Source organism: Notamacropus eugenii, chromosome 2, assembly GCF_028372415.1.
Source record: "Notamacropus eugenii isolate mMacEug1 chromosome 2, mMacEug1.pri_v2, whole genome shotgun sequence".
Taxonomy (NCBI): domain Eukaryota; kingdom Metazoa; phylum Chordata; class Mammalia; order Diprotodontia; family Macropodidae; genus Notamacropus; species Notamacropus eugenii.
The window spans coordinates 10,596,825-10,621,484 of NC_092873.1; positions in this window are offsets into that span (position 1 = coordinate 10,596,825).

The following is a 24,660-nucleotide window of genomic DNA, read 5'->3' on the forward strand; positions in this document are numbered from 1 at the left end:
CAGTTGAGGGACGGCATGATGTCTAATTTCAGATCCGTGAAGAGCTGCTGTGCTGACTTGGGTATCTCTAGAACAGATTGGTCAAATCAGTGATGAAAGGTGCCTAGTTGTGACTTTTATAAGAAAAATGAAAATTTATGGCAATGGAATGGATTGGTTGTGAGACAAGTTCCTTCAGGAGACACTGTCTGACTATGTGTGACTACTACAGACACAATTCTTACATTGACTGCAAGGTTGGACTCTGGAATTTATAATGTCTCTTCCGACAGGGATATTTTCATTCTCTGTATTTGTTTGTATCGTCCTGTTGCAGACTTCCATTAGAATAGATCATGAAAGCTGCCTTGGTTTTGAAGGTACATATAATGCAGAGCAGATTGGCGATCTTTATTGATGTTACCTCAGGAAGTACTTGCAAAGGGGAATACAAACAGCTATGACCACATGGTCTTTGGCTTTTCCCCTTTTTTTCCTCTGCAGCTTTCCATTCATGATGTGAAATTTGTACTCTGCACTACTAACATTCATTCTGTTCATTCAGGTCCATGATCACTGGACTTCTGAATACAACAATAACGGATACTCACAAGATGATGTCCTTTTCTCCTCCTCCTCCTCCTCTCCCTTCTACTTTGCCTCCTTCTACTCCTCCTCCTCCTCCTTTTTCTCCTTTTTGTTCTTCTTCTTCTTCTTCTTCTTCTTCTTCTTCTTCTACTTCTTCATCATCAACATCATCATCATCTTCTTCTTCTTCTTCTTCTTCTTCTTCTTCTTCTTCTTCTTCTGTTTCTTCTACTTCTTTTCCCCTTTTCTTATCCCTCTCCCTCTTCCTTTACCTTTAACTTTTTCGCTCACTTTCCCTTTCCCTCTCTCTCTCTCCTCCCCCTCCTTCTTCTCTTTGCTCTCCTCCTTTTTATTCTCCTCCTTCGGTAATGGTAATTTAAATGTAAACATCTTTCCCATTCCTTAATATGATCTGCTGAGGTCACATTCTTCTTTGTCTCCTCCTCCTCCTCCACCTCCTCTTCCACTTCCTTCTCCTAGTCATCAAAAATATCCACCCATCACTTCCTAAAAGAGATCTCAAATTTGAAACTGCAAGGAACATTGTAGTCAAATTCCAGAATTATCAGGTGAATGAGAACATACTGCATGCATTCAGAAAGAAGCAGTTCAAATACCATGGAATTACAGTCAGGATCACGAAGGTCCTTGGAACTTCTACATTAAAAGGTCAGAGGCTTTGGGATATGCTATTCTGTAAGGCAAAGAAGGTTGGACTATATCCAAGGGTCAGGTACCCAGCAAAAATGAGGGTGATCTTTCAGTAAAGGAGATGGATATTAAATGAAAGAAGGGACTTCCAGATCTTCCTGATGAAAGGGCAGAGATTGATGGGAAATTTGACCTTCAAATACAAGACTCAAGGGAAGTATGAAAAAATAAACAAGAAAAACACATTTTAAAAAAATATCAGCTTATTCAATAAGAGAAAACTGTTGACATACCTATGTGGGACAACAATACTCTTCACAATCTTGACCATTTTATCTTTATTCTGACATTTAAAAATCTTGAAAATTTTATCTTTATAATGACATAGACAGAGGCTGTGGGTATAAACTAACAGATGTGACAAAAAAAGGAATTAAGTATCACAAAAAGATTGCAATGGGAGAAGGGCAAAGGAGGACGCAGAAAACTGTAAATTACTCCACTTAAAGAGACACAAAAATATATGACTGTAAAGGGAAAGAAGGGAGGGAGATGAGCATTGTTTTTACTTTGCTCTCATTAGATATGATTCAAGAAAGGAAGAACATACTCAGTTAAGTATGGAACCTAACTAGGCTCAGAAGCAGTAAGAAGAGGAAGGGGAAAGAAAAAGGACGGGGTCTTTAGAAGGGAAGGAAGACAAAGGGAGCACCTCTGCCCTTTCTGAGAATCAGAAAGGGGCAGCTCATCAGTGTCACTAATACCTACAGGGAGGAAGGAATGCAACCAATAGAAGGTGATATCTCAAACAAATTTCTTTCCTTCCTTCATTAATTGATTTCATCCGTTTCTGCTTTCATAGGCAGAGGGAAAGAGTGATAAAATGCATGATAATAATTTGATCGATTTCACGATGTTGTCTCACACATGTTCCATGAAAGAGAAGGAACATAAGGATTTGTAACAGGAATAACTTTCAGTTAGATTTCTAAAATAAGGCTCCTTCCATTACAATGATTCAGTAATTGACATTCATCATTGCTCTGTATGATAAAAAATCAAGTTCCTCAAATGCCAGATTTAGGATTTTGCATTTCTTTTATCCAAAATCGATTGGAAGTAAATCATTTAGCAAGTAAATCATTTAGCCCTTAGTAGTCCTTTGCCGCCTGGGTACTGGAGTGCTCCCTATTCATGGTCTCCTCGTGACTTTATAGAAGGAATCTCATAGAATGGATCTTCTAAGCATTTTGAGATAGCTTTTCCACCTATCCTGAATGGGGCCCAGTTTGCTTGAACTGATGGCACTGCAACATCAAACTTTTATACTTTGAACTCAATAATTCTTCCACTATTCTTTTGAAATTTGATGGTAAAGGAAGTTTAGGTTACAATCTACTGACCACACTGCGGGTCTCACTTTTCCCATCCTTAAAAGAGATGTTCAGACTAGAAAACTTCTAAAAGTTTTAAATCAATGATAAAATGAAAATGCTACAGTTCTCCCAGAAAAGAGCTGTTTCTCAAGACGTGTATTAGGAAAGTTTAAGACAGTCATCATTTCATTGGTTTGCAGCTAAGATGATTGTACCAGAATAATGACTCTAAATATAGGACAAATTCTTATCTTCAACACCTAAGAGGAAAATAACTTTCGCAAAAGAGTGTTAGACTTCGAGTATGAAGAGCCCTAGATTGAAATACTGCTACTAAAACCTACTGAGTGTGATGATATGGGCGGGGGGGGGGGGGGGAACATTTAACAAGTTTTCCTCACCTAAGTTCGATTCTGTAAAATGAATTGAACAATATGAATATTGCCCTCATAAGTGTGTTGCCAGTCTGAAGTGAGATAATGCAATGAAAGTCATTTGCACAGAACCCTACTATGCCTGTGCAAATAGTAGGTATTGTTACCTTTGTCATTACTGTAGGATGAATCAGTGTGGTGTCCCATCGATAGAGCAAAGGAAATGAAATATGCTGAAAGGCAGACAGTTTTACAGGCCTAAAAATCCAACCCACATCTTCAGATTGATGAAGCACCTTGAAGACCTATTCTTTGGGAAACCTGAGTCTGACCGAAATGTGAAATACGTGCAACTCCCTCGATTTACTTTTTCTCCGTATGCTTCTTGGCCCCTTGGAGTTTGTTTTGAATTACTAAGGAAAACTCAGAATATACAATTTAATCTTGAATAGCATTTTTTCCCCTTTTAATTGTATTCAGGTCCCGAATGATAGTAATGAAAAAGAAAAATATCTGCTGGACAAAATTGGAACCCTACAGTACAAAGTTGCTATGCTCAAACTGGAGCTAAATACAGTAAAAATTAAAGATCATGCAAAAGAAAATCAAGATCCAGAAGAAACTGAGGTTTGAAAAGAAAAGAAATATGGGCTTCAAGAGGAATTACAACTGAATGAAGGAGCAGTAACAAAAATCATATCCCAGTAGAGTGGACAAGTAAATGTTCGGACAGCTGAGAATGTAGTGTTGAACACTAAGGTAGAGAATGCAACAAAGAAAAATAGGAAAGGCTAGAGACAGAAACGAAATCATACCACCCCTTCTACTATTGAGGTCATGAACAAAGTGAGACATCGAAACTAGCCTTTGGACATACCTTTCAGGGAGAAAGAGATGAGTGACTTCATTTACAGGACAAACTAAACCATAACTTGTCTAGGTTAGGGAAAGGCAATTGTGTCCTTTGTCAAGAGCTCTCTACACCTAAAAGTAAAGGCAACAGTGTAAAAAAATGAGCTGTACCATGTACATGACTACCTTAGAGAAACGATAGCCATTTTGGAAAGCACACAGAGAGAAGTAAAACAGGCCCAACATAAACGCAAAGAAACTTGAACACACAAAGCAAGTGTAAAAAGAAAAACTGAACAAATATATTGTCAAACATAAATCTATCCAAGAAAGATTAGCTTACATCTGGAGTGAAAATATATTACTTCAACAACAGCTTGAAGATACGCAAAACAAAGGCATCATTCAAGAAAAGGTATGGAGTGATGACCAGGTAGAATGTATTGATGTCTTCAGCAAAGTTCGTGTTGATACTGAAAAACAAATTTTTATGGTAGAAGAGAGAAATAAAGAGGTAATCAGTGAATATAATCCCTTAAGAGAACAAATGTGCAAATATGAAAATGGGAAAGCAGAAAAAGAGATAGCTCCTTATTTGTCATAGTTTGATAAGCATTTTCTTTTTAAAATGAAAATCAAAGTAATTTTGATCAAGATAAAAGAAGATTTGAATTTTCAGTCTGCAGATGATACTACCTTTCATTGAAAAAATACTGATATGTAGGAAAGGAGAATGAGAAACAATAATACGATGAATATGCTACTAAAATAATAATGTAGCACTGTGTAATAAAATATGAACCTAATCATTATAAGAAAAAAATAATTAAACAGAATGTAATAGAATATAGATATTTAAATAACTAAATGGAAATAATTTCAAATATGAAACTGATAGAATAAAAATAAAATTAAAAAGAAAAGTATGAAAATAAAATTTAAAAATCATCTTTCAAATAAGATGACTCTTTTTGATAATGAAATTATGTAGCCCATGAAATGTGGCTTTCATAAATACACGTAGGGTTAATCCCTTGTGCATAAATACTGATGAATTGATGTCTCTAATAATATGCCTACTTTTCCATTTTAATTCTGCCATGGAATAAATTACATGAAATGCTATACCTGAAGAAAATCCTGAAAAATTATGCTAGCAATTATGGAATAATTGAAATGGTACATCTGAATTTTGATTGTGTGGAATAATATAGTTACACTTTTCATAATTACTTGAAAATATTTATCAGTCGATCTATGTTTAATTCCAAACACTTGGAAATAATTTTAGAAATATTAATCCCTGGATCATATTTTTAATGTTATTCCAAATGCTGTCCACTATGTCCCTTTAAAATTTTGGACGGTGATGCTGTTCAAAGATATTATGATTCTGCATTAAGGATAAGTATTTTTTCTACATTAATATTTCCAATTAAAAAATGTTCTTTGCATTGCCACTCCATATTTTTATCTCACTATTTTTTCTCTGTTTTACTAACACTTCTTGCTAAATGCACACAATTGTAGTTTCTTGGATGATTGCCTTTTATTTTTTGAAGATGGTTAGTCTTTTGTGGTATGATAGCAGTTCTTATTATTTGAGATTTCTTCGCACATGCAGTGGGAGGCCAGACTACAACAAATTGTGCTGGGTAAAAAAAATTTCGTATAATAATATATATATTTAATTTTAATATATACGATCATGTGATTGAATCTCATGATTTCATGCTAGAACTTAATTTGTTTTTAGGCATTCAATTCATTATGCCAATTTTTCCTTTCACAATTTTATATTGGCTTCCTTTAGTTTATGTTTCCTTTCTAAAACTTCCTAGACTTTAGTTAAATTTTTTTTTACATGATACTTAATTTTATCTAATGATGGAAAAATATTAATTTCTTTTGCTTTTCAGTTTTATTTGCTATTAATAATATGTACAATAATTTATTGTCTAGTGAAATAAATAGGATTTTATAGCATATCTGTATATATCTATAAAAATACAACTGTGTATTTGTGTTGTGTGTAAATACACACACGTATGTATGCAGTTTTGCTACATTAGGGCATGAAATGAAATGAAATGATTTCCCTTTACTTAAGTGGTGGAATTAACATATTTTCCCCTTTTTCTGCCTATTGACTGCAGCCAAGAGCGTACTTCCTATTCTAGCAGAAAAAGGAATTGAATTGTATGTTTGCCAAGGACAGTTCAAGATGTGAATGATAGCGAATGATCTTTTTTTCTGTTTTTCTTTTCTTTTTTCTTTTTTTTTTCTTTTGGCTTCCAGAAATCCAAATCAATCTGTTCATGTGTTTTTACCAAGCTTGACTAGCGTATCAGTGCACATGTTCATCCTTCAGGGAAAACTATGGGAGTAAAGAAAACGCAATTTTTACAATAGATGTCCTTATTCAAATAAAGTACTCTACTTTTTTGAAAAATGGAAAGAGGAAACCCTAAAGTTTCTATGTAGAATAGGAACCTATAAATTCTTCCTTTCCATTGCCCCATCTTCCTTGTGAATTGCACTAAAACAAATTTTAGCCCCTAGGTGGCCCTGGAGGTGTTGTAAATCTCAGAAAGTGGTAATGGGGAAATAGGGCTGAATGCATGACTTTATGAGGAGTATACCGAGAATGTAGGAAGATAGCCTTTGATCCATGCTGAATGAAGGATGGGTGGTATAGTCAAAAGAGCTTTGTAATCTCAGGAGCCAAATTGCACTTCATTTCTCTATTAATTGCAACCGTTATGGCCGTGCGTAACTCATTTGGCCTCTGTGGTGTAGCTTTTCTCATCTGCAAAATGAGGTGGTTGTATTCACTAGTCCCTGAGAATATTTCTAGTTCTAAATCTACCAAAAGTGTGAATACATTAATGAAATTATGTTGCATGTCATAATATTTATATCTGTTAATTTTTAAGGTTTATTCTTCTTATATAAGCTGATATGAATTTATGAACTAATTAATAGAAACAATGCGAACATATTTCTATTAGGTTACAGTAAGAAAGCTTCAACTAGAACTTACTCATTCAAAAAAACATCCAGGACAGAAGCTTAACTAGAGGGTAAATCACTTTTTGGAAATAATTTGGGAGATATGAAACAAAACTGCAGAAGGAAATACATCAAAATAAATGCAACGTATGTATTCAAAAAGTCAATAGTTGCTCATTGATTAATGGAAAGTGTTTTCAATGTAACTTCAGTTTTTACCATTATTATCTGAACACTGCGTCTGTCGTTCAAATGGACATAAAACAAGATTGATAAACTCCACCATTTCTACTCTTCAATTGGGATAATTATATTCACTCTTTAGGTGTTTGACAGTTTTGTTTTTCTATCCTTATGCAAAGAATGAGGTGGTTTCCAAGTAACAGTACTGACTAAGTCATTTCCATCACTTTATATTTGGAAATTCCTTAATCTTTATTTTCTCATTTAATCCCCATAACAGTTCTGTGAAGTGGAAGTTGCTTACTTCTAATCAAACCACTTGAATAAGAGAAAAATGATATTTCTTCATAATTTGTAAATATATAACTTGTGCATGCCAACGGACATTGAGAATTAAATTAATTAGATGAATAATCTTATTAATATTCTCTAATTTATTCGTAATGATCTCACCGTGTTGCTTTGCATCTCCACAACTTCAGTCATGCTCTTCTTCTTGCTTAATTATACTTCCCCATTTCTGCTACCTATCCATAATCTATCTGTTCCTCAGCACCCTGATGCACGAATACCTCTTTCACCTCCAAGATCCTTTTGAATTCCAAAAGAATGATTCTTTTGCTACATGCTTTTTTGGACTTTTCAGTCCTATTGATTTCACAGTCTTCTGAATTCCACTTTTCATCTCATACCACATGATTTCCTATTTAACTGTATACTGATAGCCTTATGTTGTTCCTGTTATCAAACTACCATTCTGTGTGCCTAAGGCTTGTTTCCTCAACTAGACTGTAATTCCTTCAGGACATGGATTGTTTATAAAACGTCATCTTCCATAGAATTTGTTTTTCACAGCTTGTTGGAAACAAAAGTCATGGTCATTATTGTAGTAGTAGTGGTGGTAGTGGCATTAGCAGTAGTAGTCATCTTCATAGTGGTAGAAGAAGAAGAAGCTAAGTAAATGTTTATTTCTTGACTTTACCCTGAGTTGAAAGTTTAGCTAACATTAAAATTGTTCCAAGGTCATTTGTGGACTGTATTTGGAATAGTCCACTTTGAGTCTTTCTAGTCTCATTTTTTATTAGTTCCCAATTCCCTAGAGTCTCCCCAGTGGCAAAATAGAAATTCAATAAAAAATGTTTTACTGTTACTATTAATGGCACTACTACAAGTACTACTACTACAACCACCACCAATACTACCACTACTACTTCTACTACTATTACTAGAACTACTAGTACTAGTACTGCTACTACTACTACTACTACTACTACTACTACTACTACTACTACTACTACTACTAAAATTATTATAATAAAGGCTAAGGAAAGCATAGAAGAGTTTCACAGTCAAGTTCCCTAAAATGTTCCCTTTGTTATTGCAAAATACATTTCTCTATTATCAGTTGTGTCTCACATTTTTGTGCTTTTAAATGTAATATATTCATCATTACACCAGCCAAAAATTACAGAAATATATATACTTGGTATCCTTCAAAACCTATTTTCAGTCTTGTACCCATTTTCAATGGTAAAGTAATAGAAATCTATGCCAGCACACTGAAAAATAAAATTTTCGACGACGAGGTTGTTCTCTGCTTGGAGGTACGTTGCTGGAATTATGGATAGAATGTTGGCCTGGGGTTAGAATGACCTGAAAAATATTTCTAAGTCTCAGAAATCAATACTGGAATAAAATATGTTTTGTTTCCCAATTAACTCCCCTACCACCCATTCCTTTTATTACCGTCGCATTCTTTTTGGGACACATTGATTAAAATATTAGCCTTCCAAAACTTTTGTCTTTAGGCTGCAATTGGGAAGGTACGTGTGAACTGAGCAGTAGAAGGTATAGCAAGTAAGCACTAAGTTAGAGTCCATCTTTGGCATTATGACTTAACTCACATGATTGCCTTCCAGGGAAAACTGGCATCATTTCTTCCCTGTCTAATTTCCCTGACTATGCTGGCAACTAAGTTTTTACTACATAAGAATTAATCCAAATTACTGTTTCCTCCTTTTTCAACACTTCATCAAATAGTGAATGCCGGTTATGTGAGTTAAACTATGGTTAATTCTGACCAGGTTACAAATACTATGTGTAAGACATGTCCTCTTTCCTTGTAGAATATGCACTTTCACTGGGAAGCCAATGCAGAATAGTGGAAGTTCATTTATAATACAAGGTAAGATATAAAGAACTACTCACTGAATGGTATATATGTAAATATTTATAAAAAGGAGAGACCACTATAGTCGGGGGTTAGAGCAGGTGGTAGTTAAGCCAGTCCTGTTCTTCCCTACACAAAAAATGGTCAATGAAAATTTGCAAAGTTAGCAATTCTACTGCAAGAACAGTTGCCAAATAGCTACATTTACTGTGTAGTATATATTTGCATGCATAATATCTATTGATACGATACATATATACTAAGAAATACCTGCACTTGAAGGTGACTTTTCCAACATCCCCAGGCTTGGCTCAGCCCCTTGCTGTCCATATGAGTTTTCACAAAGGGTTTTCTGTCTTCAGGCCTTGGTTTCCTCATTTTCAAAATGTTCTAATTGACTTTTCATGTTAGGGACTGTCTATATTTACATCCACTAAAGGAATATTATAAATGCAGCTTTGCAGTCTAATAACATTAAATGATATCATTTGTATTGTGTGGAGTAGGACCTTCAAATACTTCGCTAGCTCCTTTATCCAGATATGCAATTAAAATTACAAAGACACAAAAACACATCAGTGTAAAACGTTTTTCAAAAGAAATTTACTTACGTTTTAGATTTTGGATTATATTGGTGGAAGCTATCTGGCTTTCTACAAATATTAAAATATAACCAAAACTCATTTGGGGAATATTTTACAATGAAGTTATATTAATGAAGAGCTGATCTTGAATATGCATCTCTTGCAATAGGGATGAAAAGATAAGTTAGGCTACTGTTTCTCTGCTTTTGTTTTTTAAGAAAATGTTGTTGGATGACATCAAGAATTCTTTTTAGATTTATTTCCTTCTCTGTGATTCAAAATAGTTTAAGGCACTTGGTCAAAATTAATACTTTTTAATTATATAATATTTGAGCTATAAAGAGTTTGACTCAACTATCCTGTTCATTCACACAGATTAAAAAAAATACTTTTGGAAACAAGTAAAAAGAAATCTGGAGAATCTGAAAAAGGAGATTTTCTTGACAAGGGGGAAGTGGAGCAAGTATAATCTGAAAGGGATAGACAAATTAATAGGTTGAAAAATAAGGTATTCCATAACATAGAAGAATGTGAAATATCTTCTCTTTATATTCCTCTTGAAGTAGTTAGAACATGTAGCATGTCATTGGAGAGCTACATCCTTGAGATTTACATCTTCCCCATGACTGGAAAGCAATACTTTCTGTTTAAGTCCTAGTCACATGTTTCTTGCTCCTCTTAGGAACTCAGTAGATAAGTTGGGGAATTTATATTTACATGAATCTTCTAGGCTCCAGTGACTTTCTATCTAGATTTGTATGTTACAAATTTTTCACCTTCTGCCATTATAAAATTCATGTCCAATAAAATGTATCTAAATATAGTGTGTTAAAAGCACCTATCAAGGATTTTCAAATTGTCACGTGTGAGAAATATCAAGCTTGTTTTGCTCATCAGTGGAAACTGCAAAGACACAAATTTTGATTTCACGTATAGACAAATTTTCTAACAATTGGAGTCTTCCCAAAAGGAGATAGACTGTTTGAAGAAAGCAAATGATGGAAAGCCTTTCATGTGCAGTCTTGCCAGGGCCTCTTAGAAATTCTGAGCTCCCTCTCATTCTCCGTTTCTCTAATCCTGAAGATAAAAAAATATCCCCGACAAGGAGGACTGAATCATAAACTATTTGAAAACTATTTGAAAAGAGATTTGAAAATTACCAAAAATAGGTGAAACAAAATTTGATTGCAAGATGATTACCGCTAATATTAAGAAACTTCACAATACAACATAGAGTTAAAAGTGAAGGACTTTCTCTATGAAAAAAGGGCTCGAGTTGGTTTAAGGGAAGGAAAGACTCTAGTAGTCTAAAGATTTTCATTTCATTCCTCCAGTAAGTGGGTGAAAACCTTTTTAGTGCACTATGTCCTCTGCATCGCTTTTCTATTTTAAGGAATCAAAGACCTTCCCCCAGCATGAAGAATAAGAAATTGACTCATTCATCTTAAACTCTTTCTTTTCCTCTTCTTCTTTGTCTAATTTTGTTTGCTTTCAGTGTTGTACAGTCATATCCATATAACTTAGATTGTTGTTTTCCTCTTCCCTCCTGCTCCTTTCCCCATGGGTTCATCAAGCAATAGATTGCTACATTCCTTGACTTTGTGTCTTGTGTATCTAACTTATTCCCCTGATCTAAGATTCTATTTCTTAGCCAAGTGGTTTTCATAATTATTGCTTTATTTTATAATTTGAGATCTGGCAGAGATAGGCCACCTTCCCGAGCATTTCTTTTCATTACTTCCCTTGATATTCTGGACCATTTGTGCTTCCAAATGAATTTGGATATTATTTATTCTATTTCTAGAAGATATTTATCTTGTGTTTGGTATGGCACTTAATAAGCAAATTAATTTAGGTTGAATTGTCATTTTTTAAATATTTTATCTGATTTAAACTTGATTTGATTATTTGGTGTCATGGGTAGAAGGGAGGAAAATCAAGGAGGGAGAAAAGTTTGGAACATAAAATTTTACAATAATGACTGTTGAGAACTATACATGTAATTGGAAAGAATACTACTAAGAGTAATAATGAAAACATTAGAAGACTATTTGAATGTGAGTTACTAGTTTTATTAAGAAAGAGAATGAAATACCAGAGAATTAATAATTAAACAACTAAAATGTGACTACATTTTGTTCATTTGTACATTTGTTCAACATCAAATCATCTTAACCACATATGTAGAAATATGCCAATTGCATTTTGTTGAGTATTCTTTTGCTGTGGTCAATCAAATATTAGAATCATAAAGCTTGAGGTATAAGAGATTTCAGAGGACATCTCAACCAACGCCATTATTTGAGATATGAGAAAAATGCAGGTGAGGAATGTCAACTGACTCTCCACATTCATACTAGAAATATGAGGCGTGGGATTTGAATCCAAATGATCTGACTTCAATCTGTGGGGTTTTTTCCCCATTAAAGAGTGCCTGCTTCTCTTAAGTTAAAGCATTAAGTATAATAGAATATTTTCCAACTCCTGGACATGTAGGCCTCGGTCTTCAGTCTTTCTCTGAACAGAATGTGTTATCAGTGGTCATGTGGCTCTCAGATTCAGAGTAGAAGCCGAATACTCAGGTTTTATAACAGCTTTTACATTTTTCATAGACTAATTTTCCATGTGTGCGAAGAATATTTTCAAAGAATTGTCAGAAAGAAAAAAAAAAGAATGCATCTTTCCTCCTTACATGATACATAAAGCTTTCAATGGTCCTGGAAAGCTTTGGTAACAGGATAGGGACGCTGGGGAAGGGATTTTACATCTTCTGAAAAATTGATCAAAAAATCATTCTTTAGACAGGGTGGGAAGGTACATATATGGGAAGAGATTGTAAAGTCAAACGACTTATTTAAAAACATCTAGGTCAGCCTAATGTCCGCTTTATTATCAATTGTTATATGTCCCTTTAGCTTGCGTAGATTGTTATTTCAAATAGGTTAGATATATTTTCATTTTTTCTGCAGTGGAGGATAGTGGCATTTATGATCTAACGATTAACAAATTCTGAGATAAAATTTTGCATGTCCTTAAGGAGACAAGTGATAGGAGTGTTTAAAATGATAAAATGAACAATTAAAGGGCATTTGTTTGTCATGCTGTAGACTCGTATTTCTGTGATATAAAATCGTTATGAGGAATAGGGACAATATCTGTAAGGGTAAGAACTGTACGGAGAAGTGTAATACAACTGAAAACACAGGAAGGAGGCAGTTTATGAAGTTATTGAAAAATCAAGTAAAGGATTTTGTATTTGATCTCAGAGCTAAAAACGAGCCAGTGGAATTTATTGTGTAGAGAAATGAAATGATTAGAAGATTTGGAATTAGGAAGACCACTTTGTCTGCAGAATAGGATATGGACTTGAAACAGGTAGTGACTGGAGGCCAGCAGATCCATTAAGAAGGTTCCTGAATAGTCCAAGAGCCAGTTAATGAGGGTCTGTATGACGATGATGGGATATATACAAGAGATGATGTTTAAGGTAGAAACAAGACTCGGTAAGAGATCTGATATGTGGTATGAATGCAAAGAAACAGTCCAAGTGATGCCAAGGTTATAAGCCTCAGCGACTGGAAAACTTTACCTAGTGTAAGACAGTTCCTACAATAAGGTCCAAAAAAGAAAAGAAACTCCCTCAATCAGTAAAAGTTTCTCCTCCTTGACGAAGGTAATATAAGTTTGGAATGCAAGATCCTTTTAAGGTTATTAGTACAACGAACTCATAGATAGTACAAAAAAATTCATGACAAATGCTTGAGAAATTTGAATGAATCCCTTCGTGACGTCAGAAAGGGGAAAAATAACTCTGATGCAGGATAGATCTTTTATGTCCAAGGAATTTCAAAGTGTTTTTTTAAGTAACGCATTAGCTTTTTAAGAAAAACAGATATTGCACTTTGGATATGAAGAATTACTTTAGAACTGTTGAAATTTTTATTACAACTCAAAGGTTCTTAATCTGTATTGTAAGAGTCTACGTTAATGTTCAAAAGGCTAACAATGTGCTATATTTCAAAAGGCATTGGTTATGAAGGTCGCAATGGAATCTGCAGAGCTAATCAAGTATAAGTCATTTACAAAGACATCCAGAGAGACGAAGTGACTAAAGTTACATAGCTGGTCAAAGTTCCCATTTCCTATGCAATCATTTTTCTCTTACACCTATACCTCTTGCTCATCAAAATGTTTAAGATGTGTCATCCTATTATGATTAATCATAGAGAGCAACAAAAATAAAGAAATGAGATAGGAGTTTTAGTAATTCCTGAATTTTTTACAGTAAATCGCAGATTCTTCAATGTAACAACTTCTGAATTCCTAACATTCCTATTAATCTGAACCTCCTCTCCCACAGCTACTCTTTCCCCTCCACCCTTACCCTTGTTGTAAGCTTAAGGAGAAAAACGGTTAGGAGCTTTTTTTTTTCCACTGGAGCAGCGATGAAAGGAGTGGTATCAGATATTGCAGTCTGCCGAGATGAGGAGACAGACTTCTCTTTTCATTTTCTGTTTTTCCCCATACTTGCCATCACTAGTTCCATTATGGGTACAAAATTAGAAAGTTTATTTGATTTGGGCATTGATCGTCTAGTAGTCTCAGTGAGTGGATCAAACATTGCTCAGAAAAGAGTTACAAGACACTAGTGTACATATATTCTGTTAGACTGTATTGCATTGCATTGCAATATATTATAGTTATTTTTATATTTTGTTATGTTACATCACGTTACATCACATCACATCAAATGACATCACATTACATCATCACATGATATATTATGTCATATTTTATGATATCTTTTTATTATATCATATATTATAATTGTATTATGCCATGTTATATGGTATCACATTAAATCACATGGTACTTATAATATCTCATTAACTTATTATATTTACTATCTCCTCCCATTTATTCAGCACCTCAAAATGCTATTATTTACAAAGTTCACTCCTCAGAACAACTCAGTTAGATAATATATAGAAGTGGATGTAGTAGACAATAAGGAAATATGCAGGAGAGAGTGAGGAAATATGAAAATTCTACTCTGAAGAATTTAACAAGATTCACCACTGTCGCACGGGATAACGGCAGTGATAAACTGGAAAAGGGGAAATGTAACACAAACTACGTGCGAAAATATACCTAAGAATCAAGAACTCAAAGTGACCACTCAAAAGTCTAACACCTATATAACATGAATATTTTCCTTAGTCGAGTAGGGAGACAACAAATATAGTGAACATTCATATACTCACTCACACACACACACACACACACACACACTCAGAGACATACACACACATGGAGACATTTATCTTATAAGAAAGGAAATCATGGGTTACTGTCATAATAATTACTTAATAATGAATTATCTCTATGTGGTTTAATCATGTTCTTGGTAGAGGCTAATCTTGGTAGAGAAAAGCAGTAGAATTATCTTTGAAGAAAAAAAGGGGATATAGCATGGAATTACATCAGCTGCAACACCAGAAATATAAACATTCAATGTCAAGTATTTTGAAATGGTCAAAAGGAAAGATATAGACCCTCATCTATTTCTTTTTTAAAATCATTTCTTCAATATATTTTGCTTTCTTCCATCACCAGAATTTTTCCTAGTGTCCTTTCCTGTACCTCCAGAGCCATCTCACATAAAAAATAATATTTTCAAAGTAAACTATAACAAAGAGAACAGCTAGGAAAAGTTCAATTTAACAAATAAATCTGGAAACATAACCAATATTCCACACTGATGAACTTCCCACCAGTGTAAATAAGTGAGGTGGGAGTGCCATTTTAACTCTTCCTTGGGAACAGGCTTATTTGTCATTCTACCACATTCACTTTTGATTGTTTTGTGCTTGTGGTTTCATTTACATTACCATAGTCCGAGTATATATTGTTTTCCTGGCTCTGATTTCTTCACTCTGAGTCAGATCATGCAAATGTCTCCATGATTCTTTGTTTTCATGATATTTGCAGTTTATTATAGCACAGATAAATATCTGACTACATTCATGTACCATAATCTGTTTAATTATTCTCGAATTCTTTGGCATCTACTTTCTTTTCGATTCTTTTCTATGACAAAAATTAGTGCAATAAATATTGTTTTGTGGATGAGGACTTGATTCTTGTCAAAGATCCTAATAGTGCAATCTCTGGCTCAGAAAGTATGAATGTCATACCCTCTTTATTTGCACAACTCCAAACTGCTTTCCAAAATGATTGAACTACTTTGCTGCTCTACCGGCACTATGCCTCTGTGCTTACCTTCTTACAATCCCATACCTTGCTTTCTAAGAGTAGCTTGATGCTTTATGAAGGCAAAATTCTTACCACAAGGAGAATGTCCGGAAACTTCATTTTCTTGCCAGTCAGAGATGGCCAGGGAAGGGAAGGGCAACGTAGAGTTAGACTACAAGCCCAACTGTAAGAGTTCGTAGAAAGTTAACCAATCAACAAGAGTTTCATAAGCATTTACTATATGCTAGTCACTGTGCTTAGGGCCAAAGAACATAAGATGACAAACAACATAAATTCACAAAACAGTGAGGATGAAAAGCAGTAGGGGGAAAAGTTAGTGTGGAGTTCTTAGGGTTCTAAGTCGATTCATAAGTTACAGTGGATGAAGAATATAGAGACGTGAAATGGAGCAGGTCTGAACATTTTTTCTGATTAGTGGTGATAACGGAACTACAACATTTGAATTCTACCTCTTCTATGCCCTATTTAGAATGTGAGGAAATGGCAACAGCAGCTGAACAGATAAAACTAGGAAGAACACTTGGATCTAACCAACATATCCAGAAGAATTGCATAACGATAAAATTTACAATCAATTAAATGAGTACAACAAACTTTTGATGGAACTGAGGAATATGTTTTCAAGGTATCTGAAAGGAGGAAAGAGTTCAGAAGGAGGGAGAGGCTCCTTTCCTTTTTAAAATGTGACTCAAAAATACAGCAGCAATTAAGCCTCACACACAGTCCTCATCATGATAAACCATAGGAATGGACTGTGCTTGCATACAAGGTATCCTGGATGGATGCATCATAAGGGAAGAAAAGGTTTTCAGAGGTTGTTATCAAGGAGACCATACCTTCTTAAATGGACGTGTTTGGATATCTTTGTTAATTTGTAAAAGTCCTTGACTCAGAAAAAACGTTTAATCTTCTCCTGAAACATGATATCCCCAATCCTATGCTAAAATCATACAAAATTCTGTAACAGAGGCAACCAGTCGTTTAACAGAGGACAAAACACAGACATATTTGCTTCCTTTATTTATCTTTTTCTTGAAGGATGTCCTTTGAAGATTGAAAATGAAAGGATCCCAATCTATTCAATGAAATTAAACAAAAGTATTTTAAAAAAAATATGTAATTTATTTATTTTTCAGTTCTCAACATATAATTCCACAAGAATTTGAATTAAAAATTTTCTCCCCCCTCTCCCCAGCCCCTACTCCAGGACAGCATGCACCCCATTCACCCCTTCCTCCAGTCTCTCCTGCCTTCTAGTACCCACCTTCTTCATTCCATTCCCCTTCACCTCTATTTTCCTGTAAGCAAAAATAGATTTCTGTAATTCTTTGCCTCTACATCTTCATTTCCACTTGCATGCTAAAGCAATATTTAACATTTAGTATTAAAATTTTGAGTTTCATATTCTCTCCCGCCCTCTCCACCCATCTCGATTGAGATAACAAGCAATTGAAAGTAGGTCATATATGTCTAACAGTGCAGGGCACTTCCAGATAGTTTGGTTTTAAAAGACTTACCACATTACTCTCTGTCTTATCCTGCCCTCCACTTATTCCATTCTCTCCCTTGACCTATCTTGCCACAATAGTGTTTGCTTCTGATTATCCCTTTCCCAAATTTGCTGTCCCTTATATTATCTTCCCTCTCCTATGCCCTTTCCCTTTGCCTTCCTGTAGGGGAAAACAGATTTACACATGCAGTTGAGTGTATGTTATTCGCCCGCTCTAGCCATATCCCATGACAGTAAGGCTCACTTATTTCCCTTCATCCCCCACCCCTCGTCTCCTCCGTTGTAAAAGCCTTTCCTTCTATTTTTCATATGAGATGATTTCCTACATTCCACCTCTCCCTTGCTCTTACTCATAATACATACCCTTCAATAGTAAGTTTCATCTTTTTAGGTATTCTCGCTTCATATTCAGGTCATCCTGTTTCCTCTGTCTATATTGTTTGTGTGTATACATATATACACGTATGTATACAAATATATACGTATATATATATACATATATATATATACACAGACACATATATACTGAGACACACATAGGCATATATAATATACATATTTACATACCCATATATATCTGCATCTACTCACAGACATATGGAATTATATACATATAGTATATATGTATATGTATGTATATATACACACACATACATATACATATACTACCTCTAACTGCCCTAATAATGTAAAAGGTCTCAGGAATTGTAAATAACAACTTTCCACGTAGGAAGGTAAGCAACTCAGATTTAATGTGTTCTTTAAGACTTGGCTTTCTTGTTTATTTTTTCATATTTCTCTTGATTCTTGTATTTGAGAGTCAAATTTTCTATTCACCTCTGGTCTTTTCTTTTTTACAAATTCTTATTTCTGAGCATTCATTTCCACAAGATTTTGAGTTCCACATTCTCTCCCCGTCTCTCCCCTCCCCCATCCCAAAACACCCTGCATTCTGATTGCCCCTTCCCTCATTCTGCCTTCCCTTCTATTACACCCCTACCTTCCCTTGTTCCCATCTTGTTTGTTTTATGATGGGACAAGATAGATTTCTATACCCCATTGCCTCTATTTCTTATACCCCAGTTGGGTGCAAAGCAATTCTGAAAATTCTTTCCTCAAACGTTGAATTTCAGCTTCTCTCCTTTCCTCCTTCCCCACTCATACCTATTCAGAAGTCAAGCATTTCAATATAGGCTCTATTAGCAGGCTTTTGCCAAAGACTTCTATGATAATCGTGCTGTGAAAAACTAACTATATTTCCCTCCATCCTATCCTGCCCCGTATTTATTCCTGTTTTCTCTTTAGATTTTTGTCCCTCCCCTAATGTGTTTACCTCCAATTACTCCCTCATCCCATTTGCCTTCCCACACCCCAGGTATCCCTTTCTCCCCTATTTTCCTGTAGCGTAAGATAGATATTTATAGGAAATTGAGTGTGCATGTTATTCCCTCCTTAAGCCAAATGTGATGACAGTAAGCTTCACTTTTTCCCTCCCACCTCACCCCTTTTGCACTCCATTGAGAAAGCTTTTTCTTTCCTCTTTAATAGGAGATCATTTTTCCCCTTTCATTTGTCCCTTTCGCCTCCCAATATATTCCTCTCACCTCTTAGTTTTAATTTTTACTTATCATTACTTCCTATTCAACATACCCTAAGCCCTCTCTCTCTCTGTCTCTCTCTCTCTCTGTCTCTCTCTCTCTCTCTCTGTCTCTCTCTCCCTCTCTCTCTCTCTCTCTCTCCCTCCCTCCCTCTCCCTCTCTCCCTATCTGCACGTGTGTGTGTGTGTGTGTACTTCCATCAACTAGCCAAATACTGAGAAAAGTTTCAAGAGTTAGGAATATTATCTTTCTATATAGGAATGTCAACATTTCAACTCTAGTAAGTCCCTTATGGTTTCTCTTTCATGTTTACCTTTTCATGCTTCTTCGATTCTTGTCTTTGAAAGTCCAATTTTCTATTCAACTCTGGGGTTTTCATCGTGAATGCTTGAAAGTTTTCTATTTCATTGAATGACCGCTTTTCCCTCTGAAGTGTTCTACTCAATATTGCTGGGTAGGTGATTCTTGGTTTGAATCCCAGGTCCTTTGACCTCTGCAATATCATATTGCAACTCCCCAGTCCCGTAATGTAGAAACTGTTAGATGTTCTGCTTTCCTGATTGTATTTGCACCATACTGGAATTTTTTCTTTCTGGCTGGGTGCTGTATTTTCTCCTTGACCTAGGAGTTCTGGAATTTGGCTGCAATATTCCTAAGAGCTTTTCTTTTTGGATCTCTTTCAGGAGGTGAAATATTTACCTTCTGCTTCGAGAATATCGGGGCAATTTTCTGAGATAATTCCATGAGAGATGGTGTCTAGGGTCTTTTTTGGGATCACGACTTTCACGTAGTCCCATGATTTTTAAATTGTCTCTCCTGGATCTATTTTCCAGGTCACTTGTTTTTCCAAAGAGATATTTCACATTGTCTTCTATTTTTTCATTCTTTGGGGTTTTTTACTGATTATTTTATTTGCTTTCAGTGTTGTCCAATCACTTCCCATTATCTTAGATTTTTTTCAGCATCCTCGTCCTCATTGTCTCCTCTCTCCCTACTCCATCGCAAAGACAGCAAGCGGTATTAAAGAGCCTATACAATACATTCCTATTGAATGCAATTTCACCTCCGTCGTGTTGTATAGAAGACTTAAAATGAGTGGGAAAAACCATAAAACCAAACCAAAGGTAACACACAAAAAATGGTTTGCTTCATGCTGTGATGTATCCCACAGTTCTTTCTTTGGACGTGAAAGGCATTTTGCCTCCAAAATCCATTGGGAATTGTTGAAGTCCTTGCATTGCTTTGCAGGACGAAGTCTACCAGAAAAATTCCTCACACACTGTGGTTGTACACACACACTGTGTACAAAGTTCTCCTGGTTCTCCTCCTTTCACTCAGCATCAGTACCTGTAAGACTTTCCTGGCCTCTCTGAAGTCTTCCTGTTCATCATTTCTTATAGCAGAAGAGCATTCCCTTACATTCATATATCACATCTTGGTCAGCCATTCCCCAAATGATGGGCATCCCCTTGATTTCCAGTGTTTGCCCATCATAAATAGAGCTGCTTTAAATATTTTTATACGTGGGAGACCCTTTCCTATATTGCTGTATCAAAGGGTAAGAACATTTTTGTAGCCCTTTGGGCATCGTTCTAAATGACTCTCTAGGATGACTGGATCAGATCACAGGTCCACCAACAATGAATTAATGTTCCAACTCTCCTACATCGTTTCCCACAATTATCATCTTCGTGTTGTCTCATGTGAGCTTATCTTATAAGTGTGATATGGCACCTCCAAGTTTTTTATTATTTGCATCGCTCTAATCAGTATTGATTTACAGAACTGGTTCATGTGACTACAAGTAGCTTTAATTTCTTACTCTAAAATGTGCCTATCCCTATCCTTTGACCACATACCAGGTGGGAAATGACTTGTATTCTTGTCCACTTGACTCAGTTCTCTCTATATAGTAGAAACTAGACCTTTTACACAGACCCCAGTGGCAAAACTTCTTTCCCAGTTTCCTGTTTTCCTCCTAATCTAGGTTGAATTGGATTTGATTCTGCAAAAACTTTTCAAGCTAATATAATCGAATTTATCCGTTGTGCACTTCATAATGTTCTCTCTCTCTTCAGTCAAAAATTTCTCCATTCTCCATAAAATGGACAAATACAGTATTACTTGCTCCTCTAATTTCTTTATAGTATCAATCTTTATACCGAGATCATTTGGACTTTATTCTTGTGTAGGTATCAGGTTTTGATCTCTGTCCAGTTTCTGCCACACTGCTATCCAGTTTCGCCAGCAATTTTTGTCGAACAGTGGGTTCTTTTCCCAGAAGCTGGAATCTTCGGCTTTCTCGAACAATAGATTGGGACATTCATTGTCTATTGTGTCTTGTGTACCTATATTTTTCCCCTGGTCGGGTCTACTCCTCTGTGTCTTAGCCAGTAGCAAATGGCTTTGATGAATGCTGCTTTGTAATACAATTTGAGATCTGGAAGTACGACCCCACTCCACTCGCATTTTTTAAATTAAGTCATTTGATTTTCTGGACCTTTTGTTCTTCCAGATGAATTATGATTCTTTCTCTATATTTTGTAGCTCTCGAAAATAGTTATCTGGTAGTTTGATAGGTATTGCACTAAAGAAATAATGTAATTTCAGTTGAATTGTCATTTTATTATATTGACTCAGCCTACCCATGAGCAACAGATGCTTTAATACCTACTGAGATCTGACTTTACTTGTGTAAAAAGTGTTTTGTCAATGTGTTCATATAGCCCCTGGTTTTCTTCTGACAGGTAGAATCCCAGATATATTACAGTGAATACTGTAGCTTTCAGTGGGAGAAGGTAGAGAAGTAGGAACTCAAAGTTTGAGGAACGTATTTTGTAGAATTGTTTTTGCATACAACTGGGAAAAAGGAAATAAAGGGAAGATAATGGAGTACAGAAATTTATTTTGCCCTACAAGACAAGGGAGAGGACGGGGACAAGGGAATGTAGGGGTATGATAGAAGGGAGGGTATATTGGTTGAAGGGGTAGTGAGGATGTTCAGTGTTTTAAGGTGGGGTTGGGAAGACATGGGGAGTAAATTTGGAACTCAAAATTTTGTGGAAATAAATGTTGAAAACTAAAAATAGATAAACACTTGAAATCAACGAATGAATCAGTGAATGAATAAAAGCTGTAGCTTACCTGACCCTGAGGTGGCTGTTGTGAGAAAGCAGAGGCTAGATGAAATCATTCAAGATTTCCCAGGACTTACCAGAGAGCTAGCTGCCTTAAGTGTGTGGGAGGAGTGGTCTGGCCACAGAAGATCTCCTCTGTTGAACTAGAGCATAGGAACACTCTGTGGTTGGTGAACGTGTCTGCACTACTGTCTTCCCTAGTCCCCTAGGATTCTGAGGCATGTATAGATTCCTGGTGTTGGTTTGCGGACTCCAACGCACTGGGGTTTCACATTTGTTCCTTGTTCGCTGAAGTTCTTGATAATTTCTTAGAAGATAATTGTCCAGGTCCTTTTTTGCACCATGGCTTTCTGTTAGACCAAGAATTCTTGCATTTTCTCTCCTGGATATATTTTCCAGGTTAGTTCCAGAACACCTACAGTACTGGTCCCCTTCAGCCTCAGCAAGGGGGACCACGCAGCCCTTTGAGATTTTCTGAACCTCACAGGCTAAGAGACTGTTTTCCACTTTGGCTGATCCCACTGTTCCAGGATTTGTCCTGGGGAATTATTTAAAGGGTTTTTCAAAGATCAGCAAGGGGAAGGGCAGAGCATTGAACAATCACTCCTCCATCTTGGCTCCCAGAAGTTCAAGTAGATAACTTACAGACTTTGGATCTGTGGGCTGAGAGTCACAGGAGTGACTGCTGCTGTTACCAAGGGTCCTGTACATCTATGTCCCTCACTTACACAGGACTCCTTTCCTGGGCTGATATGTTGGAGAATTCGCATACCTTCTTCAGTTTCAGTCCAGCCAGGTGCTCCACTATGGTGTGTTCTGTGCTGATGCAGCATGTGCACTCCACGCTCCCCCAGCCCCATGTTAGAGATTCTTCCCATCGAAATTCCAGACCGTCCTGGGTTGGAAATCTGCCACACTCCATCTCACAGTGGATTCTGCCACTCTCAGATTGATTCAGGGTAATTGTAACAGGGCAGCAGAGTCAAGATAGTAGAGTGAAAGGAACGACTCACCTAAGCTCTTGGCAAAACTCCTTTGGATACCTCTGAAGGCAGAATCTGACCAAATTTTGGAGGTGTGCGATCCAGTGAGAGACAGACTGTGGGGGATTCAGAGCCCAGGACAGACTGGAAGGTCCACGGGAAGGATCGGTTCTGCGGAGGTCAACCCACAGCACACAGTGCAGTGTGGCCAGCAGAGTGGAGTGGAGGGGCCCCGGGAAACCTGATAGCAGCAGGCAGAATGGGCTTAGCTGCAGCCATGTTTGGGAGGCCATCAAAGCCAAGCCAGTGAGAGCTACTGAGTGCCAGATATCAGCAAAGCAGCTCCTGAGAGTTTCAGCCCTCAGATCAAACAAGGTGAACCTACTTGAACTCCTGGGAACCAGGATGGCAGAGTGATCAGTAAGTGCTTTCTCCTCCCACCCTGATGACTGTGAAAGAACCATAAAATATTTCCCCATAAAAATCCTGAGTCAGCGGGAACAGCAAAGGGGGCAAATAGTCTCCTAACACCTGAGGCTAGGAATATAGCTAAAGGGGATTTCTCCTACTGTGGCAGAGGCAAACCAGAAGGTCAGAGGACCCAGGGCAGAGAAAAGTCGCACTGGGACCCAGCCGAGCCTCAGCACCGTGAGAGGGGCTCCAGAAGGGGTGGGAACTCAGACTAGCATCTAGGAGTGTCTTAGCACTCCAGGAGAAAATGGGAAGACAATAGGGCAGCTGTAATCACCATCCCCTGAGCTTACTTTTGTCTCAGTGCAAATGAGGAGATCTCCTGTGACGAGACCACACCTCCCCATACTTAAGGAGCTAACCTCAGGGCTGATATGGGATACACAAAGCAAAAACTTGCTCTTAGTTTTTTCACAAGTCAGCTCAACACCAAGTTGCACAGCTTCTAACTGAAAGCATTAGAAGCCACAACACACAATCAATATCATGAACAAGAAAAAGCAGAAGGGCAAAAACCATAGAATCTTTCTATGGGAATAAGGACCAAAACACAAATATCAAAGAGGTCAGTACTGGGGCTGTACTTCCTTCTGAAACTTCAGAATGGTCTAGAAACAGCTCACATGCACAAACAACTCTCCTGGAACACCTGAAGAAAGAAATAGAAGAAAAACTGACCAATGATTTTAAAATGATAAAAAAAGAATTCACTGATGAGAACATCTCCTTGAAAAAAAAAATCGAAAAAATGGAAAAGGAATACAAAATTAACTGAAGAAAATAACTCTCTAAAAGGAAAAGTTAGTCAAATGGAAAAGGAAGAACAAAACCAAACTGGGAAACTTTGGCAAATGGAAAAGCAAGTACAAAAATTAACTGGAAAAAATCACTCCTTCAAAGGAAAAATTGGACAGAT